Genomic DNA, 12465 nt, shown 5'->3' on the forward strand with positions numbered 1-12465 from the left:
TCTGTCCCCCGCCCGACCCTGCACAGGACCTTCGCTGTCCTTTCCTTCCTTCCACGTCACCCAGCGGAGGTATGAACACTTCAGGTGCGCAGGGCCTCGCTGCTTTCACCTTCTGATCACTTTCCTTCCCCGTCTCCATTTTCTCTGGCTGCAAAACGAGATCAATACGTCTGGGCGCTGAGGTAAGAGCCTCTCTCGCGGCAGAGCGGGGGAAGGAACAATAGCGGGGGCCTCCACCTTCCCGCGCAGCCGGGCAGCGTCAGGCGATGACGCGCTTGGTCTCTAATGGCAAAAGCGAGCAGAATGAGCGTCGTCCTGACGCCTCTCTGCTTGCTCGCCGCTTCGCCTGCTCCTGCGTCACCGCGTGGGTGGCCAGCTCACCCCACCTTGCGTCACAGATTATAGGCCCGGAACAGGGGTGAATGGCCCCTGGTGTACTTACCGGGTGTGCGTGCGCGCTAGCTCTCGTGTTTGAAGAAGCGAATGAGTAGGTGGGGGGTTTGTGTGTGGTGTGTGTAGTGTGGGGTGTATGTAGTGTGGGGTGTGTGTGTGGTGTGTGGTTTGTCTGTGTGGTGTGGTGTGTGTGTGTGTGTGTTGTGCGGTGATGTGTATTGTGTGTGGCGGGGATTGGGGGGCAGCACTAGGGGTGGAGGGCGCCGCCTGTGGAGGTGTCTTGCACAGTGGACAGCCCCCTCCTGAACGTTCCCTTCCTGAGGCTGTTACAGGGAAGGGCCTGGTTTGAGTTAGTAAAAAAGTGATTCTCAAAGTGTGATTCGCAGCAGATGCTACGGCAGAACCTCGGTGACCTTATTAAAATGCAGATTTGGGTCCACCCCAATTTACTGAAGCAGATCCTCTAGGATTGACGCCTCATAATCTGCGTTTTTGAGCAAGTCTTCAAATAATTCTTGAGGTCACTCATCCCACCAGGTGAGCCTGCAGAACACCTTGCTTGTTAGGGCGCTGGAGGGTGCGGCCCAGCCTTAGTTTGGTAGCAAACGTCCCCGTGGGTTGTCCTCGTTCTGTGCACATGAGAGTTCTTCACTTTTTGCTGTCACCTCTGACTAGCCCCTGGACTTCATCTTTTGAAATCTTCTGGTTTGATAAATAAGCACTGCTGTTGGGTTGGTTTTGTTTTCAGGCCCTTTAGTGGGTAGATTTGTGTTTGTTGACAATTTTAGAATATCCTTGGGAGCAGACACGTTCCTGTCTCTTTTTTTTCCTTTTTGCTCCCCGGGGTCTAACGTGGGGTTCTGTACACAGCTGATGCTAAACTGTTTGTGAAATAAAATGGTGACGACTTACAGAGGGCTGGAGAGACTCTAAGAGGCCGGTGGGAGTTACTGGAGTTGTGGCCCTTCTCTGCGAAGCCCTCTTCACTGCGGCTGCCTCCTTAGCATCCACACCTGGCCTGGCCCACCCTCCTTCTCCCCCTTCATTAGATGAACATGGGGCTGAGGCAGCTCCCCGCTGACCCAGAGCCGATGTGGGTGCCGCTGGGGCAGTGCAGCAAGTGGCCATCCACTGTCCAGCACCTGGTCAGTTGAGACCTGGGTTGGGTGGGCATGGGCCCTTCCAGCCCATCAGGACTGGGAGCACCCCACCGCTGTGGGCTGCTTGAAGCTCTTCTACAGGGAGCAGAACCTGAAGCTGCACCCCGCCAGTAGGCCCCAGGTCTGGGGGAGGGTGCAGCACATCCTCAGTGACCCCCTCCATGCTTAAATGCCCATCAGCCCCCAGGTAGAGCAGGAGCAGGTAGGGGCTTTCAGAGCCAAATGTCTTGACAGGCCTCTCAGTTTCCCACTCACCAAGCTGACTCCAGTTTTAACTGAAGCCTATGAAGTGCAAAGTCCTACAGAAACCATCATGAGAGCTTTCTGGAAAATAGAGACTGACAACACTTCCTGCAGGGAAGCGGATGAAAGTAACTCACCCCTCACCAAGCCCTCTGGGTATCGAGCCCCAGGGCACCCAGCGGATGGCTTCTCCATCTCTGTCCTATCCCAGCCCTCTCCCAGTCCTGATCTCATTAAAAGGAGACTAAAAGTGCTATATTACTTGGTTTCCATCTGGCCTCTTGAGATTTAAGGACTTTAATCAGTAGAACGTTAAAAAATAAAATAACTCTACAATAACAAGAAAGCGGCCAGCTGGCCCTTCCAGTGACCTTGCCAAAGTGCGTGGGAAATGGATCACACCATCTGGGCTTGACTTCCCTTCCGGGGAAGAGTGAGTGATTGCAACACTTTAGGATCCAAGTTTAGCCAAATTAAGAAAAGCTGTGCCCCAAACAGCTAATATCTAAAATATCATCTGCTTCCTCTATCACACTGCCCCCACCCCAGACCAGCCCTCCTCTGTGCCCTACTCCAGGTCCAAAATTACAACATGGCATCTTCGGGAAAAGTGGACGGCACCACAGAGGGCTCCCAGGGAGGAAATGTGGAAAAGTCTTTACAAGCAGGAAATAAATGACACTGGTTGAAAAGAAAAGGGGTGGAATTCTTCCCTCAAGTGCAAGTCTAGGCTTTCCCAGTCCCGAGGCCATCCTGCTCTCATTGCGGGCAGGAGGGGATGACTTATACCTAAATCTGTGAAGGAAAGACAGTGCAGGTAATCTGCCCAGCGCTGACAGTTGAGGAGGGAGGAGCAAGGCACGTTGGTGGTTCACGCTGACCTTCCCTTTTTCGAGGAGCCACTGAGAGGACACCAGAGTTTCTAGACCTGGAGGCAGCCCCCAAATTCCCACATCCCCTCCTCTGGTGATGGCTGACTAGCCTGGCTCCACTTGGTGTGTGCCAGGAAAAAGAGGCTAAAGGAGCAGGAAGACCTACAGGAAGCAGGACTGAAGCTGGAGCAGAGGCTTGGGCTGTGCTCTCTGAAGTGCCACCATGAGGAAGGGGCTGGGCTCTTCTTCCCCAAAAGGGATTTCGGGGAAGAGGTAGTTTGAGGTAAATCTCCCCATTGGAAGGACACACTTGCAACCTTGAGCCACTTGGCCGGCTCCCCCTCTCACCTCGCTGCCTCTCAGACTCCTTTTCCACGGCCTGTGGAAGCCTGTAGAAGCTTCTTCCACAGTCATGGAAGCTTCACCCTCTTTGACTGGTTGGGCCCCAGAGGCCACTGGAGCCCTTTCTGAAGGAACTGGCCTGACCGTCAGTCATCCTCCCACGGGGCACTCTGGGCTGCAAAGGTTGGGGTGGCCAGACTGAGTGGGAAGACGTAGCGGTGAGGTCAGCAAGGGCTCGAGGTGGGACTAGAGCTGGTGAGTGGCACCTGGGTGGGTGGTGGGGCTCCTGAGGCTGGGACCAGAGCTCCTCCCTGGCTAAGTGTGGCATCCATCCCCCAGGAAGTATCTAAGCAGACATCTACCAACATTCTAGCACTTTCCAGGTCACTCTGTTTTTCTTCTTGTGCTTGATCCTCACAGCCCTTCAGGGGCAGATTTTCTCATTTTAGAGAGGTGGAAAGCAAGGCCCAAAAGATCACACTCTAAGTAGAATCACTGAGACTCAAAGCCACGTATTGTTTAAAGCTAGTGTAACTGAACCACCCCGGCCTGGCCAGCTGGGTCCTGGTGCACACAAGTCATCAGAGCCCACTTGTCCACAGGCTTGTTCACTTCAGGGCAGACTCTCCCCAGGCAGAGGTCATACAGCTCTGCTGCTCCAGGCTCAGAGCCCATGGGGTCACCAACCCTAGCAGAGAGAAGCTGAGTCCGTTTTTAAATTCTTTAGGAGAAAGTATAGAGAATGCCCTTGCACTTACTATCCAGATCTATCTTTAATTCCAGTCATATCTTTAATTCTGCCCTGAGCTGATGTTTAAAAAAAATGTTTCCTTAAACAGAAAAATAAATAGAAATGGATAAATGGTATCTATCCAGACAATGGCGTATTATTCAGCACTTAAAAGAAATGAGCCATCAAACCACGAAAAGATGTGGAGAAAACTTAAGTGTATACTACAAAGTAAAAGAAGCCAATCTGAAAAGGCTACATACTGATGATCCCAACTATATGACACTCTGAGAAAGGCAAAACCATGGAGACAGTAAAAAGATCAGTGGTTGCCAGGTGATGAGGGGAGGAGCGATGAATAGGCAAAGCACAGAGGATTTTTAGGGCAGTGAAACTACTCTATATGAGACCATGATGGTGGATACATGTCATTATACATTTGTCAAAACCCACAGAATGTACAACATCAAGAGTGAACACTAATGAAAACTGTGGACTCTGCATGCTTATGATGTGTCAATGTGGGCTCATCCATCGTAACAAATGTACCCCTCTGCTGGGGGATGCTGACAGCTGGGGAGGCTGTGCCTGTGTGGGGGCAGGGAGCCTATGGAAAATCTCTGGACCTTCCTCTCAATTTTGCTGTGAACCTTAAACTGTTCTAAAAAAAGAGAATCTTGGAAAAAAACAAAAACTACAGGAACATTAAGAACAATGACAAGTCAATGACACACACGTCTCCAGTGTCCCACTGAAGTAGTTTCACAGGTCAGTCACAACAAAGTACCACAAACTGAGTGGCTTAAACAATAGAACTTTATTGTCACACAGCTCTGGAGCTTAGAAGTTCAGGGTCAAGGTGTTGACAGGGTTCCATGCCTCTCTTCTATCTCTGGCAGTCTTTGGTGTTCCTTAGCTTATAGATGCATTGCCTCGATTTCTGCCTTCATGTTCACATGCCTGTGTGTGTGTGTGTGTGTGTGTGTGTGTGTTTTCAAAGTTCCCCCTTAAATAAGCACACCAGTCATATTGGATTAAGACCCATCCTAATTACCTCATTTTAATTTACTTCTGTAAAGACCCTATCTCTGAATAAGGTCACATTCTGAGGTACTAGGGGTTAAGACTGCAGCATATCTTTTTTAGGGGACATAATGCCCACTGAAGACACAGCCTTGCCTCAACCTGTGGCAGCTGATTGAGTGGTGTTGCTACAAAACCATTCAGTGGTGTTTATAAGTAGCCCTGGCCTAGTTGGTTAAAAAAAATTTTTTTTATTGAAGTATAGTTGATTTACAATGTTGTATTTGTTGCAGGTATAAAGCAAAGTGATTCAGTTATATATATGTGTGTGTGTGTGTATATACACTTTTTAGATGGTTTTCCATTATAGGTTATTGTAATAAATTGAAAATACTTCCCTGTGCTATACAGTAGGTCCTTGTTGTTGATCTATTTTATATATAGTAGTGTGTATCTATTAATCCTAAACTCTTATGTTATCCCTCCCCCCACCTTTCCCTTTGGTAACTATGGTTCATTTTCTACCTCTGTGAGTCTATTTCTGGTTTGTATATAAATTCATTTGTATCATTTTTTTTAGATTCCATATATGTGATATCATATGATAATTGTCTTTGTTTACTTACTTCACTTAATATGATAATCTCTAGGTCTATCTATATTGCTGCAAATAGTTTTATTTCATTGTTTACGGCTGTGCAATACTCCATTGTTGTCTTTATTTATTCTTTATCCATTCATCTATCAATGGACATTTAGGTTGCTCTGATGTCTTGGCTATTGTAAATAGTGCTGCTGTGAACATCAGGGTGCATATATATTTGGGCATCAGATATATACCCAGGAGTGGGATTGCTGGGTCATAGGGTAACTCTATTTTTAGTATTTTTAAGGAACCTCCATACTGTTCATAATGGCTGCACCAATTTACATTCCCACCAAAAGTGTAGGAGGGTTTCTTTTTCTCTACATCCTCTCCAGCATTTATTATTTGTAGACTTTTAAATGATGGCCATGCTGATTAGTATGAGGTGATATTTCACTATAGTTTTGATTTGCATTTCTCTAATAATTAGCAATATTGAGCATCTTTTCATGTTCCTGTTTGGCCGAATTGATTTTATTCCATCTTGGAGTCTCAGGTAATTTCACAAGCAGGCAGCAACTCACACCTGCCTCTCCCATCAGAGCAGCTTGTCAACACACAGCATGGTTAGATACATTTTCCAGGTGTCATGGGACAATTCAACATGCTGCAGGTCAACCTGCACTCGGCGGGTACAGACACACCTCCACGAGTCACAGCCAAAGGGTCTCAGGGAGACCTGGGCACTCCCAGAGCTCTTCACTTTCTTATTTTGTCTCTATGCCACAGAACCCATGATACATTCCACCAATGAGAATTTTCTCGAGATCTATTGTCCAAAACATACTCACTGTCTGACACAGCCATTTTTATATCTTTTAGACTCCCTTTTCTCAATGCAGACTCCAAGAAAGCTAATTAATTATTTTAGACACCACTATTAAATTGACACAGTGATTAATCTGATAATCCTTTTTATGAAATTACCTCTGAAACGCTAACTTCTCATCTTCTGAAACTCACTGTGTAAATTACTCTGAAGATTACATTGTACCAGCTTTTGGCTCTGTAAATCTTAATGGCAGTTTTTTTGCCAAAAGCAATAAAAGCTGTCCTGAATTTATCAGGTCAATCAGGAAAGAGGCAGGCAGGCAGGAAATTGAAGGTGACTCACACTGCAAGTGGGGGTTTTGACTGACGGATTGTTAGAAGCTGCTGTTGCTTGCTGGTTAGCAACAGGGGACTCTGCGTCAGTGAGTGGTAGAGTGGTAGCCTCATGAAGCAGAGGGACATGCAGAGCCCCGGTTGCAGGTGTCAAGGCTGTCTGAGAGAAGAACTAGTGTGGTCCTAAGAGGTAGTCCCTCCCTCCACCCCTTCCACTGCCATTCCCACATCTCTTCCCAAAGCACCGACTGGGTCTCTTGATGGTGGAGACCTCCCAATGTGTCCCATTTGGGCTCAAAGCCCACAGAGAGCTGCCTCATGGCTGCTTACCCTGAGCAATCCCCAGAAGTCCTCCACATGGGGTAGGGGCAGGGAGCACACCTTGGCTATTGCCCTCCACCCTGCTTTACTACACCCAGTGGGCAGGCTCCTGGACTCCAGTCTCCAGTCATGCTATCAACACTGTTCCACAGAAGGAATTTTAAAGCCTGCTGGGGCTACCTGGCTTGGTGGAAATGGCAGCATCTATCTTCCTTCTTTTTTTTAAAGCTAGTTTTCTTTCCTTTTCTTTTCAAGAGTAAGTCCTGTGCATCCCATGCATGCCTTATCAGGATAGTGTTAGGTCATTTTGCCAGCCTCTTCTCAGGCTGCATGCAGGACACGTCTCACTGGTTTTAAACAGATGAAAGACAAAACCTATTGAACCTGTGGCCTCACTTATCCATCTGTCTATTCATCCATCCATCAACTCATCTATCTGCCCATCCACTCCTCCATCCATCCATCCACTTAGCAGCCACGCTCTGTTCTAGGCTCCAGGGGAAAGCAGAACAAGAACATGACAGAGACAATTCCTGCCCCCATGGCACTTCCATTCTAATAGAGAAGTCGGACAATACATAAAAGAAATACTGAGTGAGACAGTGTTCTGTGCTTTGAGAAGAGGATAGGGACTACTAGTGGGCGTGGCAGTATACAATCTTAAACAGAGAGTCAGGGAAGGCTGAGTTACCTCACTCACCTCACCCTGGCTCATTGAGAAGACGATATTTGAATAAAGAATTGAAGGAGGTGAGAGACTGGGTCATGTGGATACTGGAGGAAGAGACTTTCAGGCAGAGGAAGGAGTCAGCGGCAAGGCCCCGACATGGGAGCCTGCCTGACTGGTCAGGAACAGCAAGAAGGTGGAAGAGAGTGGCAGGAATTAAGGTCAGAGAAGTCTGGAATCCATAGGCCATGAAAAGAGCTGAGTAAACTTGACACTTCTGGGGGGTTTGCAATGGAAGAGAGCATCTCTGTGCCTTGTTCCTGTGCTCCTCTGGTATTCCGTCCCATGCCTGTTCTGTCCTGAAAGCATCTGTCCCCAGGCGGACCACAGCATCTGAGGGCCCAGGCTAAGTGAAGCATATGGGCCAGAGAGCATGTGAGTGAGGTTTCCTGGGCTCTGAAGCCCCACAGCCAGGGTTCCCTACACGGCCTGGGAAAACTGAGATTAGAGGCCACCTCCCTCCAGCGTCCCTCACAGCATCACTGAAACTGCTTCTCTGAGCAGGTTCCTTCTGCTTTGCTGGGGCAGGAAGCTTACCACCTACAACCTCTCTCTGACCTGGGTTTTCTCCCATCCCTGCGTACACAGATGAGAGAGAAACAAGAAAGGCCCCTCCCAGGAGCTTCTGGGCAGATTCCTCTGGTGAAATGTTTCTGATGAATCTAACATGAAGCCTTGAAACCAGAAGAGGTTAACGATGCTCTCATGTTGCTCCTGAGAGAAGACCCCAGTGTAAGGGAGGGCTCCAGTCAGCAGCTGGAGACTAACATGGTGTAAAACAGTCCTTGTCCTCTGGAAGAGTGAGGGGGCACCCCTGTGTGACCCCACACCCACAATCCTGTGTGGAAGGTAGTCCTTCTTCACACTTACCCCTTCAGCCAAAGGATGACTTTTCCACAGTCACGATGCCACACTGAGGTGCCAGCTTTCCAGGGGTTTAAAGGAGGAGCAGGAAGAGCCCAGGAGACCTCTGAGGAGGGCACAGAAGGGGCAGTGGTGTCCTGTCTTTGGCCCTGCAGCCCTGGATCTATCTCTGCAAATGCCCCTCAGCTGAGTTGCTCCACAGAAGGATTTTCCAGAAAGGGACATCCAGGTGTGAGTTTGGAGAGGCTCTGAGACCTCTGGCATCTTTGTTTTCTGCTCTCTGGGTGTGAGGATTGAATGACAGGTCAATAGTTGTCACAGTAGTACTTTGGTATGTCCCCATGCCTTTGGCTCGTTTGTCACTCCACTGAGGGTGCCCGACTCCTCATCTCCCATCCTCCCCTCCTCCAGGCTCACATCAGGTTCCTGAACAACACCCCACCGTGTGCTGGTGAAGCGGCCTTCCTCCCTGTTGCTTTTCTAGTGAGCCTTTTCTTTCCCCCTGAAGTCTCACTCAAACACCCGAGAGCGCCATATCGACTGCCCTCTGGGTTGCCATGGAAACAGAGCATTCTTCCCTCCTCCCTCCTCTGTTTGCCGTGGTCAGGGACTGCGGCAAAAACCAGCCTGTCACTGAAGGAGAGGTGGGCGGAGGGATTGGGGAGTAGGGAAAGCCAGTCGCTCTAAACCAGATCATTCCGGTTCAGGCTGGTGCGCCCCCCCCCCCCCGCCCCTTCCAATCTTGAGACCCGCTCCAGTAGGCATGTGAGCTGCAGAGGGAGGCTCTGGGCCCTCTTGGGCGGCATTAGTGGAGAGGGTCTGGGGCTCCTCTGGCCCGCCTCCCCCACCTCTTCCCTGCTGGTGCTGGGTGTTAGCAAGGCCTTTGTGATGCTGGCTCAGGTTTGCTGGGCCTCTGCCCACAGTCGTGCAGTTGTTCACTGCACAAGGGCGCCCTGCTGGGGGTGGGGAGGGGTGAGAGCTGAAATCCAGCCCTGATCCGTGCCCGGGCCCAAAGCATCCTCACCCTGCCTGGACCACTGCCATGCCCTCCTAACAGAGGGTCCCGCTTCCTCTTGCACCCTCCCTGCAGCAGCCAGAAGCATCCTTTTGTGTCCTCTCTGACTTAAAGCTTCCCACTGCTCTTAATTAAAGCCACACTCTGTCCAGCTCTTCATGATCTGCCCGGTCTGACTCTCTTTTCTCGCCACCCACACCATTTCCTCTGGGTTCCCCCTGCTCCTGTCTTCTGGAAGACTCTGGAGCTGGGTTTTTGTCCCGAAACGAGCTGGTCCCAGATATAACATTCTCCCTCATGCACTTTCTAGCTTCTGCACCCCCAACCCCAGATGGAAGCTCCCGGAAGGAAGGCAGGGCCGGCAGGAAGGCAGGGCCGTATTGCCTGCTGCAGCCCCATCACCGGTTGAACGGCTTCCCACGCACGGAACAGATGCTCAGTAACTGGCCCAGAGCGGGGAGCGCGGGTGCTCTCACCCCCATCTTCTTCCTCCGACCGTGGCTGGTTAGAAGTTGACCCTCCCGGCGGAGTTTTGCCGGCTCCATACCCGCTCGGGGGAGGCAGAGGAGCCACCGGGATGGCCCTTCGCGACACCTGAGTGCAGCCGCGGGCCATCTTGCTGCGCCGAGCCGCGTGTGCAGCCGGCGTCCCGCCCCGGCCCAACCGGGCAAAAGGGCGTCTCACTCCCGCATTGGAGGCCGCGCATCAGGGATCTGGCGTCTCTGCGGCTGGAGCCCCAGTGCACCTCAATGTACTCCCAGCAAGGCCCTCTCCCATAACCCAGGGCTTCACAGCCCTGAATCGCCCACCCCCGGGGAGGCCGGGGAGGCCGAGGTCGGGTGTGTGGTTCTCCAGACGCCTTTTGAAAGACTTTTTGTTAACCACCCGCCGCTTGCAGCCAGGCTCGGCCCGGATGATAGTTCTGTAAGCAGGGTCCCCTTTTTCTGGGCTTTGCGGGTCTGGATAACTCTCTTAGCAAATCACATAACTTAGCTTGTCTCAGCCTAGCAATTGTAAAATGGGATAAGACCTCCAGGCTTACATTCCAACACCGGTTGGCTGAGGAGAAAATGAACCACAAAAATGCTTGTCTGACACTGCAGGGAGGCTAAGGCTGGGCTCAGCAGTTGCCAGTGGGGTAAAAGCAGGGCTGGAGTTCCAGTACCGGACGCCCTAGTGCACCCCTCGGGTATTGCCACTCTGAACACTTAGCAGTTCATCAGTGTTAGGAATCACATCTCTGTGGGTGGAGAGGCTGGCATCTTACTTTCAGGGGAGTCTGGACAGTACAGGGGGAGCAGGGGGCAGATTGTGACATCCTGAACCATGATCTGATCTTGGCTCTTTCAGATCACACTGTTTCTCCAGGGTGAGGCATAAGTAGTGAATAAGACACCCCCCCCCCCCCCCCGCCTGGATCTATTTCTTTGTTGTTGGCAGAGCAAGTAGGTTTGCTCCCTTGTAGTGCAGTGGCGTAGATTTTGAAAACATCCATGACAGTCACAGTGAGAGCCTTCTTGGCTCCAAGAGCCAGACAGCTTTAGGTGGGAAAGTTCCAGAAGGATGAACTGACCAGTATGTCCCCTCTAAGGTGACACAGACTGAATGACAGCTGCTTTCTCTTCAGAGTTGCCATTTGCAAAACTGCTCCTGGGCTGGTGTGAGGTTCTGAAATAGTAAGTAGTCAGAGCCCACCCCTCTCCCCTCATCACCCTGGTATCCACAGGGCTGGTTACTGCCCTTCCTGACTGAGTGGGCCTTTGCACCTTCCTTCCTCTGTGAGATGCTGAGGCCTTTCTGTTGAGCTACTGCTGGAGAGGAGCGTTGGCACACTTTTGCATTTGAGAATCTCAGCAGTGTCTCACTTTTGCACTTGTGACTTAGAGGCCAGACCCTGAGGCCTGAGTAGAACGGGCAGATTTGCCTGCTCTGATCTGTATTGTCACTCAGAAACCTACCTCCTCTCACCTAGCTGTGCGGTGTATGAGAAGAAGAGCCCCTGCCCTAGAATAATGTTCCTGCTTGATGTTATGAATGGACAGGATGGTATGGAATAATAGGCCCTAGGCAACAGAATAAAACCACACTTAAACCTTGAGCAACTGTGTGTTTTTAAAAAATTCCCTTCCTCCCTTGTATTTTTTCCTTCTACCAGCTTCCAAGATTGGCTTTAAAATCCAAGATCTCCAAATACCAGTCAGGCTATATCTAACCCAGTGAAGAACGTAAAAATACTAATAATCCAGCCCCACCCTTTGAATCACCCAATCATTTTTTTGCCTAATTTGGTCAAAAGGGACCCAGATTTATAGTACCCTGAAGAAGAAGTAAATTGAAACAGCTGTGAAGGGTTCTGCTTTATAAAGGGAAAAAAAGGAAAAAACAAAGAAAAACCAAGAACACGAACACACACACACACACACACACACACACACACACACACACACACACACACACACAGCAGTCCTCCTGCAGCCCTTCTCACCTCCCAACCTGCCTTACAACAGTTAGCTTTTCTGGCTGTTTCTTTGGATACCTTTACATCGCTAATTAACATGCTTTCCTGGTTTTTGCTTCAATTTGAGCATTCTTTTTTTTCCTTAAGTGAAAGAAAGTTTACTTAGAGAGATACACACGTCACAGAGAGTGGGGTGTGTCTCACTCAGAAAGGAAAACAGCTGAGGAGATACACACTCCATAGGCAGAATGTGGGTCATCTCAGAAAGGGGAGAGGGAGAGAGACCAAGAGGTGTGGGGTGTCTAGTTTTAAGTAAAAGCAGATTCACACTCCATAGACAGAGTGCGGGCGTCTGAGTGAAGGCAAGAGAGAGAGTGCGCGGCCACGAGGTGCGGAGTTGTTAGGTTTTATGGGCTTGGAATTTCATATGCTAACGAGTAGGAGGATTATTCCAACTACTCTGGGGAAGGGGCCAGGATTTCCAGGAAACTACCTGCCAAACATCGTTCTGAGCACTTTACACATATCTGCTCACTTAAGTCACGTGATAATGTCAAGAGACAGGTT

Source organism: Camelus dromedarius, chromosome 7, assembly GCF_036321535.1.
Source record: "Camelus dromedarius isolate mCamDro1 chromosome 7, mCamDro1.pat, whole genome shotgun sequence".
NCBI classification, from domain to species: Eukaryota; Metazoa; Chordata; class Mammalia; order Artiodactyla; family Camelidae; genus Camelus; species Camelus dromedarius.